Source organism: Mobula hypostoma, chromosome 8 (genome assembly GCF_963921235.1).
Source record: "Mobula hypostoma chromosome 8, sMobHyp1.1, whole genome shotgun sequence".
NCBI lineage: Eukaryota > Metazoa > Chordata > Chondrichthyes > Myliobatiformes > Myliobatidae > Mobula > Mobula hypostoma.
The window spans coordinates 126,060,136-126,082,439 of record NC_086104.1 but is presented as its reverse complement, the minus strand read 5'-3'; the positions used below and the strand labels follow the sequence as shown (position 1 = coordinate 126,082,439).

The following is a 22,304-nucleotide window of genomic DNA, read 5'->3' as shown; positions in this document are numbered from 1 at the left end:
GGGGGGGAGGAGCGAGAGGAGGCCTGGCAGTGGACAGAAGAGGGTGGGGATGATGAGGGGGGAGTGGGAGGTGGCCTGGGGCAGAGTGGCGATGGGGCGGACAGGGAGAGAGGAGGCCTGGGGGAAGACTAGAGATGAAGGGGTGCACGGCAGGGGGAGAGTAGGGATGAAGGGGTGGATGGGGGGGCCTGGGAGAGAGAGTGGGGTTGACGAAGTGACGGGGGGGGAGGGAGGCTTGGGGCAGAGTGGCGATGACGGGGTGGGGGGAAGAGTAGGCCTGGGGGAGCATAAGGGATGAAGTGGTGGACGGGGGGGGGAAGAATGGGGATGATGGGGGGTGACGGGGAGAGGGGACGAAGCTCGGCGGGGGAGATGGGGAGGATTGGGGGTGGGGAAGAGGGTTGCGGCGGCGGCCGGGGGGGGGGGTGTCGGGGGCTGGCGGCCCGGGGGCGGCGGTTGGCGCCCGGACTCCCGCCCAGCAGCAGAGCCGGTGAGGAGGGACAGCGGGGCGGTGGGCTGGGGAGCGGGATTGCGGCCGGGTCCAGGCACTGACGCCACGGTGGTGGAAGTGGAGGAGGAGCGGATTCGGCGGGAGAGGTGGGGAGCCGGGAGCGGACAGGCCGGTGTGGGGAGGGGGGGGGGTGCGCCGCGCCGGGGCGGACCGGGTCGGGCCGCGGGCTCTGCGGAGCTCGGTCACCGGCGGAAGGGGAGGTGAGGCCGGTCGGCAGGAGGGTGGAGAGCGGCGGCTTGGTGAGTGCGGCCGGAGTAAGTGGGGAGGGAGAGCACCGGGGTATGGCGACCATCAGCTTCCGACAAGACAATCCCCTCCTCGGTTCCGATCCTCCCCTTAACACCTCACAGAACCCCCATCTTTTTTCTCATCCCTCCCCCTCACCAACACCTTCCTCATCATCTTCTCCCTCCTCACCATCCCCCACCCCTTCATCATCTTTCTCCCTCAACATCCCTTCATCAATCTATCCTCTTCTTCCTCATCATCCCTCTCTTTCCCTCCTCAACATCCCCTCATCAATCCACCATCTTCTTCCTCATCACCCCTCTCTCTCCTCAACATACCCTCACCCCTATCACCACCACCTCAATCTCCTATCATCATCCCATCCATCCTTCCTCGTACAAATCCCACACCCACCGACACAGGCTGAAGACCCTGTGGCACTTCCTCCCCCCATCGCTACATCTTCACCCCCTCAGTAAACTTCCCCCCTCAGTACATCCTCCCCCTGTCACTACATCCTCAACTCCCCGTAACTACATCCTCACCCCTCTCACTACACCCTCATCCCCTCACTACATCCTCACCCCCTCACAACATCCTCACCCCTCCACTACATCCTCCCCGTCACTACATTCTCACCTCCCCATAACTACACCCTTACCCCCTCAATACACCCTCACCCCCTCAATACATCCTCATCTCTCTGTCACTACATCCACACCCCCCTCACTACATCCTCACCCCCTCACTACATCCTCACCCATCACTACATCCTCCCCCTCACTACACCCTCACCCCCCTCACTACATTCTTCTTCTCACTACATCCTCCCCCTTCACTATATCTTCCCCGTGTCACTACATCCTCATCTCACTGTAACTACATCCTCACCCCCTCTCGCTACACCCTCACCCCCTCACTACACCCTCACCTGCCTCACTACACCCTCACCCCCTCACTACATCCTCATCTCCCCATCACTACACTCTCACCCTCCTCACTATATCCTCACCTCCTCGCTGCATCCTCACTCCCTCACTACATCACTACATCCTCACCTGTCACTACATCCTCACCCCCCTCACTACACCCTCACCCCCTCACTACATCCTCATCTCCCCGTCACTACACTCTCACCCTCCTCACTATATCCTCACCTCCTCGCTGCATCCTCACTCCCTCACTACATCACTACATCCTCACCTGTCACTACATCCTCACCCCCCTCACTATACCCTCACCCCCTCACTACATCCTCACCCCCACTACATTCTCACTCTGTCTGTACATCCTCATGCCCCTCACTACATCCACACCCCCCCACTACATCCATCCCCCTCACTACATCCACCCCCCTCACTACATCCTCACCCCTGTCACTACAACCTCACCCCCATAAGACCGTAAGATATAGGAGCTGAGTCAGGCCATTTGGTCTGCTCCGCCATTTCATCATGGCTGATCCATTTTCCCTCTCAGCCCCAATCTCCTGCCTCTCTCCATGTTCCTTCATGCTCTGAGTTATCAAAAATGTATTTACTTCTGCCTTAAATATACCCAATGACTTGGTCTCCATGGACACCTGTGGCACCAAATTACACTGATTCATCACTCTCCTCACCTCCATTCTAAAAGAATGCCCCTCTATTCTGAGGCTTTATCCTCTGGTCCTAAATTCTCCCACCATAGGAAACATTGTCTCCTCATCCACCCTCTTGAGGCCCTTCAACTTTTGATAGATTTCAATGAGGTCACACCTCATTCTTCTGAATTCCAGTGAGCACAGGCCCACAGCCATGAAACTCTCTTCATATGGCAAGCTTTTCAAACCCGGAGTCAACTTTGTGAACCTCCTTTGAACCCTCTCCAATGTTGGCACATCCTTTCTTAGGTAAGGGGCTCGCCCAGTGCTTTATAGAACCTCAACACTATATCCTTGCTTTTATATTCCAGTCCTCCTGAAATGAATGCTAACGTCGCACTTGCTTTCCTCACCACAGGCTCAACCTGCAAATTAACCTTTAAGGAACTCTGCACATGGACTCCTAAGTCCCTTTGCACCTCAGATTATTGAATTTTCTCTCCATTTAGAAAATAGTTTATGCTTTTATTTCTTCTACCAAAGTGCATGACCATACACTTCCTGACGCTGTATTCCAACTGCCACTTCTTTGCGTATTCTCTCAATCCGTCTGTTCTTTTGTAACCACTCTACTTCCTCAAACTGCCTGCCCCTCTACATATCATTGTATCGTCCACAAACTTTGCCACAAAGCTATCAACTCTGTCATCCAAGTCATTGACATATAATGTAAAAAGAAGCAGCCCTGACAGACCCTTGTAGTTACTGGCAGCCAACCAGAAAAGTCTGCCTTTATTCCCTTTTTTTGCCTCCTGCTAATCAGCCACTGTTTTATCCATGCTAGTATGTTTCCTATAATACCATTGGGCTCTTTAATTGTTACACAGCCTCAGGTGTGGCACCTTGTCAAAGGCCTTCTGAAAATCCAAGTACACAAAATCCACTGATACTCCTTTGTCTATCCTCTTTGTTATTTCTTCAAATATTTCCATCTGATTTCTCAGGCAATGATTTTCCCTCGAGTAAACCATGCTGACTATGAACTATTTAATCATGTGCCTCTAAGTACCCCGAAACGACATCCGTAACAATCAAATCCAACAACTTCTCAGCCACCGAGATCAGATTAACTGGCCTATAATTTCCTTCTCCTCTCTTTCTAGTAATGGTAACTTCACTCATTTCTGCCCCCTGACACTCTCGAACTTCTGGCATACTGCTAGTGTCTTCCACAGTGAAGACTGGTGCAAAGTACTTATTCAGTTAATCCGCCATTTCCTTGAACCCCATTGCTACCTCTCCAGCATCATTTTCCAACAGTCCGATATCCACTCTCGCCTCTCTTTTACATTTTATGTATCTGAAAAAACTTTTGGTATCCTCTTTAATATTATTGTCTAGCTTACCTTCGATTTCCATCTTCCTTCTTACTGACTTTTTTTTAGTTGCCTTCTGTTGGTTTTTAAAAGCTTTCCAGTCCTCTAATTTCCAATTAATTTTTGCTCTATTATATGCCCTCTCTTTGGCTTTTATGAAGTCTTTGACTTCTCTTGTTAGCGATAGTTGTGTCATCTTACCTTTAGAATATTTCTTCCTCCTTGGGATGTATATATCCTGCGACTTCTGAATTGCTAGCAGAAATCTCAACCGTTGCTGCTCTGCTGTCGTCCCTGCCAGTGTTCTGTTCCAATCAATACTGGCCAGTTCTTCTCTTATGCCCCTTTATTCCAGTGTAAAACTGATACATCTGACTTTAGCCTCTCCTTCTCAAATTGCTGGGTGAATTTATCAAATTGTGATCATTTTCCCCTTTACCTTAAACTCTCCAATCAATTTCAGTTCGTTGCACAACACCGAATCCATAATAGCTGATCCTGTAGTGGGCTCAACCACGAACTGCTCTAAAAAGTCATCTCATAGGCATTCTAGAAATTCCCCCTCTTGGAATCCAGCAACAACCTGATTTACCCAATCTATCTGCATATTGAAATCCCCGATGGCTATTGTAACGTTGCCCTTTTGACATGCTTTCCCATCTCCCGTTGTAATTTGTAGGCCACATCCTTACTAATGTTTGAGGGTCTATATACAACATCAGTACATCATGGTCTTTTTACCCTTGCAGTTCCTCAGCTCTACCCACAATGATTCAACACCTTCCAACCCTATGTCACCTCATTCTAATGATTTGATTTCATTTTTTATCAACAGAGCTGCGACACCCCCTCTACTTACCTGTCCTTTCGATACAATGTGTATCCTTTGACGTTAAGCTCCCAGCTATAATCTTCTCTCAGTAATGATTCAGTGATGCCCACAATGTTATACTTGCCAATCTGTACGTGTGCTGTAAGTTCATCTATCCTATTCCATATTCTGCGCACATTCAAATATCACACCTTTAGTCCTGTATTCACCCTTTTAGATTTTCTCCGCCTTTTACATTACAACTCATCCTGTTGAATGCAGTTTTGCCCTATCTTCAGCCTCCCCTTCCTTGCAGTCTCACTACACACTGACTGTTTGTAAACCAACTACCTCATCCTCAGCACTATCACTCTGTTTCCCATTACATTGCCAAATTAGTTTAAACCCTCCCGACCAACTCTGGAAAGCCTGTCCGCAAGTATATTGGTCCCCTTGGGTTCAGGTGTAATCCATGCTTTTTGTACAGGTTGTACCTTTCCAATGATCCATAAATCTGAACCACTGCCCTCTGCACTAGTTTATCTGCTAAATGCTCCTGTTCTTACCCTCATTAGTGTGTGGCACAGGCAGCAAGCTGGAGGTTACTACCCTGGAGGTCCTGTTTTTCAGCTTTCTACTTAGCTCCCTGAAATCACGACATCTTCCCTCACATCACTACATCCTCACCCGTCAATACATCATCACTCCCATCTCTACATCCTCACAACCCCATCACTACATCCTCATCCCCCGTCAGTACATCATCACTTCCATCACTACATCCTCACTCCGTCAATATATCATCACTCCCATCACTACATCCTCACCCCCGTCAATACATCATCACTCCCATCACTACATCCTCACCCCCTGTCAGTAAATCATCACTCCCATCACTACATCCTCACCTCACTGTCAATACATATCACTCCCATCACTACATCCTCACCACCCCGTCAATACATCATCACTCCCATCACTACATCCTCACCCCAGTCAATACATATCACTCCCATCACTACATCCTCACCCCCACCTGTCAATACATCATCACTCCCATCACTACATCCTCACCCCCCTGTCAATACATCATCACTTCCATCACTATATCCTCACCCCCCTGTCAATACATCATCACTCCCTTCACTACATCCTCACCCCCTGTCAATACATATCACTCCCCTCACTACATCCTCACCCCCACCTGTCAATACATCATCACTCCCTTCACTACATCCTCACGCCCGTCAGTACATCATCACTCCCATCACTACATCCTCACCCCTGTCAATACATCATCACTCCCATCACTACATCCTCACCCCCCGTCAATACATCATCACTCCCATCACTACATCCTCACCCCCTGTCAATGCATCAACACTCCCATCACTACATCCTCACCCCCCGTCAATACATCATCACTCCCATCACTACATTCTCACTCCCATCACTACATCCTCACCCCCCGTCAATACATCATCACTCCCTTCACTATATCCTCACCCCTGTCAAAATATCGTTACTCCCATCACTACATCTTCACCCCCTCACTACTTCCTCACCCCCTCACTACATCCTCACCCCCCGTCAATACATCATCACTCCCATCACTACATCCTCAACCCCTAACTATATCCTCACCCCCCTGTCAATACATCATCACTCCCATCACTACATCCTCAGCCCCCGTCAATACATCATCACTTCCATCACTATATCCTCACCCCCCTGTCAATACATTCTCACTCCCATCACTACATCCTCACCCCCGTCAATACATCATCACTCCCCTCACTACATCCTCACCCCCACCTGTCAATACATCATCACTCTCTTCACTACATCCTCACGCCCGTCAATACATCATCACTCCCATCACTACATCCTCACCCCTGTCAATACATCATCACTCCCATCACTACATCCTCACCCCCCGTCAATACATCATCACTCCCATCACTACATCCTCACCCCCCGTCAATACATCAACACTCCCATCACGACATCCTCACCCCCTGTCAATATATCATTACTCCCATCACTACATCTTCACCCCCTCACTACTTCCTCACCCCCCCGTCAATAGATCAACACTCCCATCACTACATCCTCACCCCCCGTCAGTACATCATCACTCCCATCACTACATCCTCACCCCCCATCAATACATCATCACTCCCATCACTACATCCTCACCCCCCCGTCAATACATCAACACTCCCATCACTACATCCTCACCCCCCGTCAATACATCATCACTCCCATCACTACATTCTCACTCCCATCACTACATCCTCACCCCCCGTCAATACATCATCACTCCCTTCACTATATCCTCACCCCTGTCAATATATCATTACTCCCATCACTACATCTTCACCCCCTCACTACTTCCTCACCCCCTCACTACATCCTCACCCCCCGTCAATACATCATCACTCCCATCACTACATCCTCAACCCCTAACTATATCCTCACCCCCCTGTCAATACATCATCACTCCCATCACTACATCCTCACCCCCCGTCAATACATCATCACTCCCATCACTATATCCTCACCCCACTGTCAATACATTCTCACTCCCATCACTACATCCTCACCCCCGTCAATACATCATCACTCCCATCACTACATCCTCAACCCCTAACTATATCCTCACCCCCCCATCAATACATCATCACTCCCATCACTACATCCTCACCCCCCGTCAATACATCATCACTCCCATCACTACATCCTCACCGCCGTCAATACATCATCACTCCCATCACTACATCCTCACCTCCCTGTCAATACATATCACTCCCATCACTACATCCTCACCTCCCTGTCAATACATCATCACTCCCATCACTACATCCTCACCCCCGTCAATACATCATCACTACATCCTCACCCCCCGTCAATACATCATCACTCCCATCACTACATCCTCACCCCCCGTCAATACATCATCACTCCCATCACTACATCCTCACCCCCCCGTCAATACATATCACTCCCATCACTACATCCTCACCCCCCATCAATACATCATCACTCCCATCACTACATCCTCACCTCCCGTCAATACATCATCACTCCCATCACTACATCCTCACCCCCCGTCAATACATATCACTCCCATCACTATCCTCACAACCCTATCACTACATCCTCACCCCCTCACAAAATCCTCACCCCGTCACGCCATCCTCACCCCGTCACTACATCTTCAACCTCCCATCACTACATCCTCACCCCTCCCTCACGACACCCTCACCTCCTGTCACTACATCCTCACCCCCCACTGCATCCTCACCCCTCCCTCACGACGCCCCTCACCCCCTGTCACTACATCCTCACCCCCCTCACTATGTCCTCACACCCCTCGTCACTATATCCTCACTCCTTTCACTACATCCTCACCCTTCAGCACGATGTCCTGACACCTCGACGTAGAAACAGCACCACCGGTCCAGAAACCTGTACATGCTCGCAACACATACACATTGCACTGCATGCTCACCGTGAAACACATACACAACATGGCAACCACTCTCCTGTACCTAATGTACATACACCGCCATACACATACAAACCAGACATGTTTCAATCTAAGCATACATGTGTACATCCTTAAACACGTGCACGCTGCTTAACAGAAAATCACTCAGACAGACTCTGACACAGACACTCTCTGATAAGTATACCCTGTCATGCATATAGATACACACAGACAGACAGACAGACAGACACACACACACACACACAGACAGACAGACACACACAGACAGACAGACAGACACACACACACACACACACACACACACCCCTTAGTGTCAGGCCTAAAGACAGAAGGCCACATATGTGGCAAGACAGGCACACGGAAAGACGTACAGGTACACACTGACATACATGCATACACAGAAAATGAACCATTGTGGGTGGGGGGGAGGGAGAGAGAGAGAGAGAGAGAGAGAGAAAGGCAGAGAGAGACAGAGACAGACTAGTACAAGGACCACACACACACACATGCAGCACTGAAGCATCGGCTTGGAAACCAACAGCAAACACATACAGACAGACAGACACACACACACAGACACACACACACAGGCACAGAGCCCAGTACACAGCACAGACAGACAGGCACACAGACCAGCTGCACCTCCAGTGGATCGAGAACGAGAGAGCTCTCAGGGAACTGAAATGTTATTCAGCAGAGTGCTCCATTTGCTTACGGTAACTGATGGCTACTGGGGAAAATGTTGCCTCCCGGCCTCCATCACAATGGCTGCATGTTGGGAAAATTTACTGCCGGTTCCTTCTCTGTTTAATGTGTACCTTCAGTCAGTGGGGCGTCTTGATGTTCTCAGTTTATGGGGTGTGTGAATGGGGCCTATTAGAATCATCTGTTTGTACAATGTGTGAGTGAGGCCTGTTGGTATTCTCAGTTTGTGGGGTGAGTGAGGGGGACCTGCTGGTATTATCTGCCTCTCTGGGTGATGTGTGAACAAGGCCTGTTGGTATTCTGTGTCCACAGGGAATGTGTGAGTGAGGCTGCTAATATTCACAGTCTCTGTGGGGATGCGTGAATGGGGCTGCTGGTATTCACAGTCTCTGTGTAGATGTGTGAGTGGGGCTGTTGGTATTCACAGTCTCTGTGGGGATGTGTGAATGGGGCTGCTGGTATTCATAGTCTCTGTGAGGATGTGTGAATGGGGCTGATGGTATTCACAGTCTCTGTGTAGATGCGTGAATGGGGCTGCTGGTATTCACAGTCTCTGTGGGGATGTGTGAATGGGGCTGCTGGTATTTGCAGTCTGTGTAGATGTGTGAGTGGGGCTGTTGGTATTCACAGTCTCTGTGAGGATGTGTGAATGGGGCTGCTGGTATTCACAGCCTCTGTGGGGATGTGTGAGCGGGTCCTGGTGATATTTTTTTTCTGTGTGCAGACTGTGTTTGTGAAGTCTGTGGTATTCCCACTTCATTTGTGGCTTGTGCCAACCAGTTTTGTGGATATTTTTTCTCTCTCTGTGATCGAGCCCTGCTGGATTTCTTTCTCTTTGGGAGGTGTGTTGTTAGTCCTGGGATGTATGAGTGTGGCATGCTAGATTTCCCTTCGTTGGAATCTTGTGTGTGTCCTGCTGGTATTTACAGTCTCTGTAGGATATATGAGTGTGTCCTGCTGATATTTACTGTCTCTGTAGGATATGAGTGTGTCCTGCTGGTATTTACTGTCTCTGTAGGATATGAGTGTGTCCTGCTGGTATTTGCTGTCTCTGTAGGATATGAGTGTGTCCTGCTGGTATTTGCTGTCTCTGTAGGATATATGAGTGTGTCCTGCTGGTATTTACAGTCTCTGTAGGATATATGAGTGTGTCCTGCTGATATTTACTGTCTCTGTAGGATATATGAGTGTGTCCTGCTGGTATTTACTGTCTCTGTAGGATATATGAGTGTGTCCTGCTGGTATTTACTGTCTCTGTAGGATATATGAGTGTGTCCTGCTGGTATTTACAGTCTCTGTAGGATATATGAGTGTGTCCTGCTGGTATTTACTGTCTCTGTAGGATATATGAGTGTGTCCTGCTGGTATTTACTGTCTCTGTAGGATATATGAATGTGTCCTGCTGGTATTTACTGTCTCTGTAGGATATGAGTGTGTCCTGCTGGTATTTACTGTCTCTGTAGGATATATGAATGTGTCCTGCTGGTATTTACAGTCTCTGTAGGATATATGAGTGTGTCCTGCTGATATTTACTGTCTCTGTAGGATATATGAGTGTGTCCTGCTGGTATTTACTGTCTCTGTAGGATATGAGTGTGTCCTGCTGGTATTTGCTGTCTCTGTAGGATATATGAGTGTGTCCTGCTGGTATTTGCTGTCTCTGTAGGATATATGAGTGTGTCCTGCTGCTATTTACTGTCTCTGTAGGATATATGAGTGTGTCCTGCTGATATTTACTGTCTCTGTAGGATATATGAGTGTGTCCTGCTGATATTTACTGTCTCTGTAGGATATATGAGTGTGTCCTGCTGGTATTTGCTGTCTCTGTAGGATATGAGTGTGTCCTGCTGGTATTTACTGTCTCTGTAGGATATATGAGTGTGTCCTGCTGGTATTTGCTGTCTCTGTAGGATATGAGTGTGTCCTGCTGGTATTTACTGTCTCTGTAGGATATATGAATGTGTCCTGCTGATATTTACTGTCTCTGTAGGATATATGAGTGTGTCCTGCTGGTATTTGCTGTCTCTGTAGGATATGAGTGTGTCCTGCTGGTATTTACAGTCTCTGTAGGATATATGAGTGTGTCCTGCTGGTATTTACTGTCTCTGTAGGATATATGAGTGTGTCCTGCTGGTATTTACTGTCTCTGTAGGATATATGAGTGTGTCCTGCTGGTATTTACAGTCTCTGTAGGATATGAATGTGTCCTGCTGATATTTACTGTCTCTGTAGGATATGAGTGTGTCCTGCTGGTATTTGCTGTCTCTGTAGGATATATGAGTGTGTCCTGCTGGTATTTGCTGTCTCTGTAGGATATATGAGTGTGTCCTGCTGCTATTTACTGTCTCTGTAGGATATATGAATGTGTCCTGCTGATATTTACTGTCTCTGTAGGATATATGAGTGTGTCCTGCTGATATTTACTGTCTCTGTAGGATATATGAGTGTGTCCTGCTGGTATTTGCTGTCTCTGTAGGATATGAGTGTGTCCTGCTGGTATTTACTGTCTCTGTAGGATATATGAGTGTGTCCTGCTGGTATTTGCTGTCTCTGTAGGATATGAGTGTGTCCTGCTGGTATTTACTGTCTCTGTAGGATATATGAATGTGTCCTGCTGATATTTACTGTCTCTGTAGGATATATGAGTGTGTCCTGCTGGTATTTGCTGTCTCTGTAGGATATGAGTGTGTCCTGCTGGTATTTACTGTCTCTGTAGGATATATGAGTGTGTCCTGCTGGTATTTACTGTCTCTGTAGGATATATGAGTGTGTCCTGCTGGTATTTACTGTCTCTGTAGGATATATGAGTGTGTCCTGCTGGTATTTACTGTCTCTGTAGGATATATGAGTGTGTCCTGCTTTTATTTACTGTCTCTGTAGGATATATGAGTGTGTCCTGCTGGTATTTACAGTCTCTGTAGGATATGAATGTGTCCTGCTGATATTTACTGTCTCTGTAGGATATATGAGTGTGTCCTGCTGGTATTTGCTGTCTCTGTAGGATATGAGTGTGTCCTGCTGGTATTTACTGTCTCTGTAGGATATATGAGTGTGTCCTGCTGGTATTTGCTGTCTCTGTAGGATATGAGTGTGTCCTGCTGGTATTTACTGTCTCTGTAGGATATATGAATGTGTCCTGCTGATATTTACTGTCTCTGTAGGATATATGAGTGTGTCCTGCTGGTATTTACTGTCTCTGTAGGATATATGAGTGTGTCCTGCTGGTATTTACTGTCTCTGTAGGATATATGAGTGTGTCCTGCTCGTATTTGCTGTCTCTGTAGGATATGAGTGTGTCCTGCTGGTATTTACAGTCTCTGTAGGATATATGAGTGTGTCCTGCTGGTATTTACTGTCTCTGTAGGATATATGAGTGTGTCCTGCTGGTATTTGCTGTCTCTGTAGGATATGAGTGTGTCCTGCTCGTATTTGCTGTCTCTGTAGGATATGAGTGTGTCCTGCTGGTATTTTCTGTCTCTGTAGGATATATGAGTGTGTCCTGCTGGTATTTACAGTCTCTGTAGGATATATGAGTGTGTCCTGCTGGTATTTGCTGTCTCTGTAGGATATATGAGTGTGTCCTGCTGGTATTTGCTGTCTCTGTAGGATATGAGTGTGTCCTGCTCGTATTTGCTGTCTCTGTAGGATATATGAATGTGTCCTGCTGGTATTTACTGTCTCTGTAGGATATATGAGTGTGTCCTGCTGGTATTTACTGTCTCTGTAGGATATATGAGTGTGTCCTGCTGGTATTTACAGTCTCTGTAGGATATGAATGTGTCCTGCTGATATTTACTGTCTCTGTAGGATATATGAGTGTGTCCTGCTGGTATTTGCTGTCTCTGTAGGATATGAGTGTGTCCTGCTGGTATTTACTGTCTCTGTAGGATATATGAGTGTGTCCTGCTGGTATTTGCTGTCTCTGTAGGATATGAGTGTGTCCTGCTGGTATTTACTGTCTCTGTAGGATATATGAATGTGTCCTGCTGATATTTACTGTCTCTGTAGGATATATGAGTGTGTCCTGCTGGTATTTACTGTCTCTGTAGGATATATGAGTGTGTCCTGCTGGTATTTACAGTCTCTGTAGGATATATGAGTGTGTCCTGCTGGTATTTACTGTCTCTGTAGGATATATGAGTGTGTCCTGCTCGTATTTGCTGTCTCTGTAGGATATGAGTGTGTCCTGCTGGTATTTACAGTCTCTGTAGGATATGAGTGTGTCCTGCTGGTATTTGCTGTCTCTGTAGGACATGAGTGTGTCCTGCTCGTATTTGCTGTCTCTGTAGGATATGAGTGTGTCCTGCTGGTATTTGCTGTCTCTGTAGGATATATGAGTGTGTCCTGCTGGTATTTATAGTCTCTGTAGGATATATGAGTGTGTCCTGCTGGTATTTGCTGTCTCTGTAGGATATATGAGTGTGTCCTGCTGGTATTTGCTGTCTCTGTAGGATATGAGTGTGTCCTGCTCGTATTTGCTGTCTCTGTAGGATATATGAATGTGTCCTGCTGGTATTTACTGTCTCTGTAGGATATATGAATGTGTCCTGCTGGTATTTACTGTCTCTGTAGGATATATGAGTGTGTCCTGCTGGTATTTACAGTCTCTGTAGGATATATGAGTGTGTCCTGCTGGTATTTGCTGTCTCTGTAGGATATATGAGTGTGTCCTGCTGGTATTTGCTGTCTCTGTAGGATATGAGTGTGTCCTGCTCGTATTTGCTGTCTCTGTAGGATATATGAATGTGTCCTGCTGGTATTTACTGTCTCTGTAGGATATATGAATGTGTCCTGCTGGTATTTGCTGTCTCTGTAGGATATGAGTGTGTCCTGCTCGTATTTGCTGTCTCTGTAGGATATGAGTGTGTCCTGCTGGTATTTGCTGTCTCTGCAGGAAGTGTGATCAAGTTCTGTGTCTTGGTATTATTGTGAGCGAGTCCTGCTGGTGTTCTTTGTCTCAGTGGGATGAATGGGCAAGGCCATTTGCTCTTTGTCGCAGGTCTCTGAGTGAATCATTCTCTTTGGGAGATGTGTCATGCAGCCTATCTTATTGCCTTCGAGATCCTTTTGTGGGATGTATGAACTATTCCTTCTGGAATCCTCTCTCTGCAAGAGGGGTGAACAGATTCTGCTGGGATGTTTGATAAGGGTATGGTGGATTTTGCTGAACCTCAGAATGTATAAACACCCCTGCTGGTATTCCCTGCATCTCTGTGGAATAGTCAGAGTAGGTCCTGGTATTCTCTGCGTGATATGTGAGCAGATCCTGCTGGCACCTCTGATCCACTGTGCATCTGTAGGATATGTTCAAGTGGCTGCTGGTATTCTCTGCACAATGTCTGAATGAGTCTGCTGGTTGTGCCTCTTGAGTAAGTGCATCATGCCGGTATTCTCTGTACACCTGTGAGAAGTGTTGACCCCTGCTGGTATTCACTGCATGATCCCTGGATGGGTCTGCAGGTACATGCTGTGCCTCTGCAGCTTCTGAATGGGTGAGTGCATCCTCTTGCTACTCTCTATATGTCTGCAGGATGTGTATTGAGCTCTGATGGTATAGACTGCCCACGGTCTGTGTCAGCAGGGACTCCAGGTGGGCAGTGATGTGTGAGCGAGCCTGCTGCTGGGATTCCCTTTCTTGGCGATAAATCTGGGTGGTGTGATCGTCTGTGTTGCAGTGAGGTGTATGAATGGTCCTGCTGGGAGCAAGGAGCAAGGTCTGCTGGTATTTTCTGACATGGTGTCAGCGAGGCTTGCTGGTTTTCTGTCCCTACGGGACACCTGCTGGTATTCTCAGTACATTTGTGGGAGGGCTGCTGGTATTATCTGTCTGCAGTATCACTGTGGGTTGCTGGTATTCCTTGTCGCTGTGGGATGTGTTGGTTCAGCCTGCTGGCTACTTGCTCTTTCTGCTGGGTGCAAGAGTCAGCATACCGTTTCTATAAGATGTGTGGGTGTGTCTGCCGGTATCATCGTGAGATGTATTGGTGAGGCTTGCTAGTATTCTCTGGCTCTGGAAAGATTGTGGGGGGGGGGGGGGGACATAGGATTCTGCTGGTGTCTGAGTCTCTGCAGGATGTGTGAAATAGGCCCGCTGGTGTCTGAGTCTCTGCAGGATGTGTGAAATAGGCCCGCTGGTGTCTGAGTCTCTGCAGGATTTGTGTGTGTATGGTGGGGGGGTGCTGTTATTGCTGGCTTCTCCAGAATCTGAGTGATGTCTGCTGGTATTTCCTGTTGCAGGATGTGTGGGTGAGACCTGCTGGTATTTCACTCTGCAGGATGTATGAGTGAGACCTGCTGGTATTTCACTCTGCAGGATGTGTGAGTGAGACCTGCTGGTATTTCACTCTGCAGGATATGTGAGTGAGACCTGCTGGTATTTCACTCTGCAGGATGTGTGGGTGAGACCTGCTGGTATTTCATTCTGCAGGATGTGTGAGTGAGACCAGCTGGTATTTCATTCTGCAGGATGTGTGTGAGGCCTGCTGGTTTTCCCTCCTCCTCCCCCTCCTATGAGCATCTGTCTCAGTGTGATGTGTGCGCGAGGGCTGCTGGTATTGTTGTTCCCTCTGCGGGATGTGTGGGCGAGGACTGCTGGTATTTTCATTCCCTCTGCAGGCTGCTGGTGTTCTTGTTCTCTCTACGGGATGTGTGGGCTACGGCTGCTAGTATTCTGATTCCCTCTGCGGGATGTGTGTGTGAGGGCTGCTGGTGTTCTTGTTTCCTCTGCAGGATGTGAGAGAAGCTGATTATTGTCTGTTGCTCCAAGGTCCATGAGCAATAGCTGCTGGGATTGTCTGTCATCCTGTAGCAGATGTGGGCGAGGTCTGCTGGTACTCTCTTGCTTTATGGGGTATATGTGTGAAGTCTGCTAGTATTGCCTATCTGCAGAGATGTAAATGAAATCTGTGGGGTTCTGCTGGTATTGGTTCCTACTGGGATTCTCGCTGTGTGGGAGGTCTGCTTGTGTTCATTGTCTTTGCAGAATGTAGGGGTACATGCTGTTGGCAGTTTTGCTCTCTGTGGATTTGTGTGAGCGAGGCTGCTGGTACACCCAGCCGCTGTATAATGGGTGAGCAGGCCTGCTGACATTCAGGTCTCTGGGATGTGTGTGGGGCTGTTGTGTTAGCGAGACCTTTCAATATTCTTTGCTTCAGTGGGATGTAGATGCGTGGCCCGCTAGTATTCTCTGTATGTCTGCGGGATGTGTGGTGCGTCTTGTTGGTGTCCTCTCTCTGCAGTATCTGTGTGTGAGGCCATGAGGGTTTCCGGGTCTCTCTGTAATGTGTGGGCGAGAGCTGCTGGTATTTTCATTCTCTGCTGGATATAAGTCTGCTGATAAAATCCCTCCCCTTCCCTAATGGTATTCCCTATCCCCATAGGATGTGTTAGCACGACTTACAGTAGGTTATAGGGAAAGGTGGAATAGGTTAGGACTTGTAGAGGTGATGAAGGGTACAGACAGGGTGAATACATAGAGGTTGGCTGCAGTTCTCTCCTTCTGGGAGATGTATGAGGGAGGATTGCTGGTATTGTTGGACCCTTCCACAGGATGTCTGGGTACATCTTGCTGGTGTTCACATTCCCTGTGCAGGATGTGTGGGCGATGCCTGCTGGTATCCTCAATCACTCTAGGTGGATATGTGTGTGAAGCCTGCTAGTTATGATCCATCTGTATGGGATGTGTAAACTAGTCCCTCTGAAACTTTCTCTCTCTGCATGAGGCGTGAGTAGACCCTGCGGGAGGTGTGACAGAAGCCTGCCTGTGTTAGTCTCAGTCTCTCTGCAGCAAGTCCTGCTGGTATTCTCAGTCTCTGTGGGATGTGTCATGAGGTCTGCTGGTATTCTGTGCCTTTGTGTGAGATATATTGTGAGTCCTGCTGGTATTCTGTCTCTGTGGAATGTGTGAGCTGGTCTGCTGGTATTTCACAGTCTGTGGTCCGTGATGATCCATGTTGGTGTCTATTTTCTGTTTCTGTATAGTGTGATCGAAGCCTGCTGGTAATTCCTGTCTCTCTTTGGGGTTGTGAGTGAAGCCTGCTGTTGTTTTCCATCTCCATGAGATGTGTCAATTCAGCCCGCTGTTTTTGTTCAGTCTGTCTACAGGACGTGTGAGCCTGGCTGCTGTTATCTCCTCTCTGGGATGTGTGAGTTTGCAGGATGTGTTGGTGTAGTCTTTACTAGTAGCCTTTGCAGGATACGAGAGTTGGCCAACTGGTGTTCTTTGTTTCTCTGCAAGATATTTGTGAGTGAGGCTGCTGGTATTGCCTGTCTCTGCAGGATATGTTGGTGCAGCCTGCTGGCATTCTTTGCCTGTGTGGGAGAGGCCTGCTGGTTTTCTCCCAATGGACTGGTGAGGCTTGCTGGTATTCCCTCGTGCTCTGTGGGATGTGTGTATCAAGCTTGTTAGCATTGCCTATTCCGGGCAGATGGGGCTCGTCAGCCGTGGTTAGCAGCTCATCTCTGATCTCAGACCGCCGCTGCCTTGTGGCTATACCCACTCATGGAGAAGGCTTCCGGAGTAAATCCCAAGGAAAAATCCGGAACTGAAGTCCTTAAGGTTGAGGTTAATGCTAACTGACAACTCCTGCGATGTTGCTGGTGCCCAACTGTATTGGTCTCTGCCGCTCCTTTGGATTCATCGTTGTGTGGAGAGGGGAAGCCTGCTGTATTGCCACCAAGGCAGTGTATGGCCCAAACCATTGTGGCCTAAAGCCCCTTCGCTCCAAAGATGGACAAAGGCTGTTAAAGGACAATGATGCCATCAATTCTCAATGGAAGGACCACTTTCAGGAGCTCCTTAATCATAACACCACTGTTGACATTGAAGTCATCAACCAACTCCCACCAAGACCCATGAAGAAGGACACGTGTAAGCCTCCTGGTATTACAGAGGTGCAGACGGCTTTGTAAGAAATTGAGGAAGAACAAGGTCACTGGGTCTGATGGAATTCTTTCAGAAATCCTCAAGATCTGGGGCCAAGAGAAGATTCCAGCTGAACTCAGGGACACCCTCATTGTCACACTCTTCAAAAAGGATGACAAAGCTAACTGCAGAAACTATGGAGACATCTCCCTCCTCTCTACAACAGGAAAGGTATTTACACAAACTTTATGTGACCGGCTTTCGCCTCTGGTAGAAAATCTCCTGCCTGTCCAGCCAGAGGAACACCTGACATAATTTTTACAGCATGCCAATTGCAGGAAAAAGCCGGGGAACAAAACCTCCCACTTTATATGGCCTTCATAGACCTCACAAAAGCATTTGACTCTGTAAATTGTCCTGCCCAAAATGGGGTGCCTGGAGAAATACCTCAATACACTGTGTCAGTTGTTTTCATTGCAACCATTCTTCACTTCACAGGCCAAGATATCCCACACGAAGGCCAGATTCTCTATAGGACAGATGGGTGGAGGGCACTTTAACCTTCACAGGTTCAAGGCAGAGCAAGGTGTCAGCTACTTTCATCATGGAACTCCAGTATGCAGACGACAACGCTGTTGTAGCTCACTTTAAGGAGGATCTGCAGTGCATAATGAGTGCTTTTGCCAGAGCATACATGCTCCTAGGACTTGACCTAAACATCAAGAAAACCCAAGTCCTGCACCAAACTGCTCTAGATCAAGCTCCTAAACCTCCAACCATCCAAGTTGACAACATCCTTCTGGAGAACACTGATCATTTCCCACATCTTGGCAGTTTCCTTTCTTCAAGAGCCACCATTAACCTTGAAATAAAACACAGAATAGGCTGTGCAAGTGGAGCTTTTGCCAGGCTGAGAAAGAGGGTTTTGGAATACTGGGATATCAAGACCGACACTAAGCTTCTGGTCTATAAAGTTATACTCCTCTCCTCCTTGCAATATGGAGCGGAGTCATGGACAACATACAGCAGGCATATAAAGTCCCTAGAAATTTACCATCAAAGGTGCCTCCGAAAGATTCTGAGAGTTAGCTGGTAGAACAGGCGTACTAACTCCAGCATCCTGGAAGAAGCTAACATTAATTCCATAGCCACAATCATGACTCAATAGCAATTGTGATGGGTCAGCTGCATCATCCATATGCCTCTGTAAACAACTCCTGTTCGGCCAACTCAAGGATACAAAGCACACTCCTGGAGGACAGAAAAAGTGGTTCAAGGACAATATTAAGAGCCACCTGAGGAAGTGCCACAACAACCTGAATGGGTGGGAGGAATTAGCACCGGATAGGGAAAGCTGGAGAAGGACTGTCTATGAGGGGACTGCACGGCTCAAAGAACACCTCCACCGTTCTGCTGAGACTAAGTGGCTTCATCGTAAGGAGAGACTGAGAAAGGTCCAACCAGCTGCATCCACCACCACCTGCCAGCACTGTAATAGGATCGGCCTCTTCAGTCATCTCAAGACCCACAAGTGACCAGATCGTACGCCACGAGAAGAATCATACTCGACTACGAGTGATCGCTAATGATGATGATACATGTTGACCCATATCGTACTGCCCAGGCTTGCATATCGATTTAGATAGCTGGGATGCAATATCCATTATTGACTCCGACCAGCAACGGCCAAGAAACATTGTCAATTATTTCAGCAAACCTCTGCTGATATTCACTGTCTCTCTGGGTTGTGTGAGCAAGCCTAGTCTCTCTCTTTGTGTTAGTGAAGCCTTTTGGCCTTCATTGCCTCTGTGGGTTTCTGCTGGGATTCTCTCCCATTCTACGGGTGGTGTGAATGAAGCCTGCTGGTATTCTCTCTGTCTCTGTATGATGTTTGAATGAAGGCTGTTGGTATTCACTGTATCTTTGGGGATGTGTTGGTGAGGTTGCTGGCCACGAGAGTCAGGCTGCTAGTATTCTGTCTTTCTGTGGGATATGTGAGTAAGGCCTGCTGGTATCCTCTGCCTTTCTGGGGGAGGTTTGTGCAAGGGATTTTGTTGTTCACAAACTCTGTGGGATGTCTAGGTGAGGCTTGTTACTATCCATCACTCCAGCATCTGTCACTCTCTGGGATATGTGTGTGGAGCCTTTTGAGCCACACCAGATCACCCCCCTCCCAATAATGTTTGTTCATACAATGTGTGAGCCAGTCCCGCTGGGATTCTCTCTCTCTCTCTCTCTCTCTCTCTCTCTCTGCAGTAGGTGTGACAGAGGTCTGCTTGTATTCATACTATTAGCACAGCAGCGAGTGGGGCTGCTGGTATTCTCTGTCCCTGTAGGATATGGATGGTAGGCTGCTGGTATTTTGTGTCCCTTTGGGATGTGTGGTTGGGCTGCTGGTATTCTCTGTCCCTGTGGGATGTGGAAGGTAGGGCTGCTGGTATTCTCTGTCCCTGTGGGATGTGGAAGGTAGTGCTGCTGGTATTCTCTGACGCTGTGGGATGTGTGGTTGGGCTGCTGGTATTCTCTGACGCTGTGGGATGTGTGGTTGGGCTGCTGGTATTTTCTGTCCCTGTGGGATGTGTGGTCGGGCTGCTGGTATTCTACCTCTCTGTAGTTTGTGTGAGCGAAGATTCTGACACTGTCTGTCTGTCTGTTAAAATGTGTCAGCAAAGCCTGCTGGTGATTTTTCTCTCTCTCTGTGGGAGCTATGAGTGGTTTACTGGTGTTCTCCATGGGAAGCGTCATTGAGCCCTGCTGGTAATTTCCCTCTCCCTGCAGGAAGTGTTGTGTAGCCTGCTGGTAATTTTCCTCTCTCTACTGGAGGTGTCAGTGCAGTTGTTTTCTCTCTCTCTGCATGACGTGTGAGCCAGGTCTGCTGGTATTCCCTGACAGCTGCATTGGTGAGGCCTTCCCCCTCTCCCTCTGGGATGTGAGAGTTGATCTACTGTTTTTTTTTGTCTCTCTGAAGGATGTATGTGTGGGTGCTGCTGGTATTCTCAGTCTCAGTTTCTGTACAATATATGAGTAAAGACCACAGATGTTTCCCTCCACATGGATTTTAGTAAGGTCCCTCTGGGTGAGGTGGCCATTTAGATTTAGAATTGCACACACAAAATGCTGGATTTCACTGCGTCTGCGGGTCTGTGATCGGGGCCTGCTGGATTTCACTGTGACTGGGTTGTATCAGTGAGACCTGGTAGTACTACTCTCTCTGGCATTTGCAGTCTCTGTGGGATGTGCCAGCAGGTCCTGCTGGGATTCTCTCCCAGTGTGTGGGGAACAAAAGATGCTTGATGGAATATGTGGTAAAGTCTGCTGGTATTCGCAGTGCTTCAGAAGAATGAGTGGTAAGGGCTACTGGTATTCCCTATCTCGCTGCAGGATGTGTGAGTGAGCCCTGCTGGTATTCACACTATATGGGATGCTAAGTGAGTTCTGCTGGTATTTACAGTCTCTACGGAATCTTAGGTTATGAGATGGTGGCGCGACGCAGCACGCGCGGCCGTTCCGAATGGATATCAATTATGTGTAACTAGGGGGCCGTGCACAATCCGGATTTGATGGAGACAGCCGTGAGAAGTGCAGAGGAACAGCTGGAGTAACTTCTGAAATGCCTGCTTCGCTGCCGCTGCCACTGTGCGATCGAGAATCTCCGGAGACGAAGGCCCCAAATCCTCGGCTTTTCCTATTGCCTGTTGCTGGGGCCGGGGTCGAAGCGCTCGGCAGAGATGGTGCTCGGTGCTCGGTGTCGAAGAGGTGGTCAGAGGCTCGGAGTTTTCGGACGGACTCGGAGTCAGACTGTGGTCAGATGCTTCCAGGATGCTGCATCGGCAAGTTGGCGACGCTGGAGGTTTACCGTCTTCGTGAGATGATGGGACTTTTGAGAGACTTTGAGACTTTTACTGTGCCATGGTCTGTTCTTTATCAAATTACGGTATTGCTTTGCACTGTTGTAACTATATGTTATAATTATGTGGTTTTTGTTAGTTTTTAAGTCGGTTCGTCATGTGTTTTTGTGATATCATTCTGGAAAAACATTGTATCATTTCTTAATGCATGCATTACTGAATGACAATAAAAGGGGACTGCGTTGTCCTCATAATCATAATCAATAATAATCACTCAGTCCTCTTTTATTGTCATTTAGAAATGCATACATGCATTAAGAAATGATACAATGTTTCTCTGGAGGGATATCACAGAAAACAGAACAAACCAAAGATTAACACTGACAGAACCACATAATTATAACATATAGTTACAGCAGTGCAAAGCAATACCATAATTTGATGAAGTACAAACCATGGGCACGGTAAAAAAAAGTCTCTAAGTCCCCAGGTCGATCGACTCCTGAGTCCCCGATAGCAGGCGGCAAAAGGGAGAAACTCCCTGCCATAAACCTCCAGGCACCGTCAACTTGCCGATGCCTTGGAAGCAGCCGACACTGAGTCCGTCTGTCCGAAAACTTCGAGCCTCCGACCAGCCCCTCCGATACAGCCTCCCGAACGCCATCCTCTGCCGAGCGCCTTCGACCTTGCCCCAGCCGCTGAAACACACAAAGCCGAGGATTTGGGGCCTTCTGCTCCGGAGATTCTGGTTACCACACAGTAGCAGCGGCAGCGAAGTGGGCATTTCAGAAGTTTTCCAGTTGTTCCTCCGTACTCTCACGTCTGTCTCCATCCAATCAGAATTGTGCACGGTCCCCTACTTGACA

The 22,304-nt window shown here is 48.1% G+C and overlaps 1 protein-coding gene across 15 annotated transcripts in view; it reads left to right on the top strand.

Moving 5' to 3' along the window:
* The first annotated feature begins 444 nt into the window (after positions 1 to 444).
* LOC134350907 (glutamate receptor ionotropic, kainate 5-like) overlaps positions 445 to 22,304 on the top strand; it is a 170,889-nt gene continuing 149,029 nt past the window's right edge. For 4 of the 15 annotated variants that reach the window (XM_063056736.1, XM_063056732.1, XM_063056742.1 and 1 more), the window contains exon 1: positions 647 to 750. The gene's annotated coding sequence lies outside the window, so the exon portion shown is untranslated. Of the gene's footprint in view, positions 598 to 646; positions 751 to 4,544; positions 4,671 to 8,504; positions 8,739 to 22,304 lie in introns of those variants that run through there. The other 11 variants (XM_063056743.1, XM_063056738.1, XM_063056734.1 and 8 more) reach the window with 11 other exon arrangements.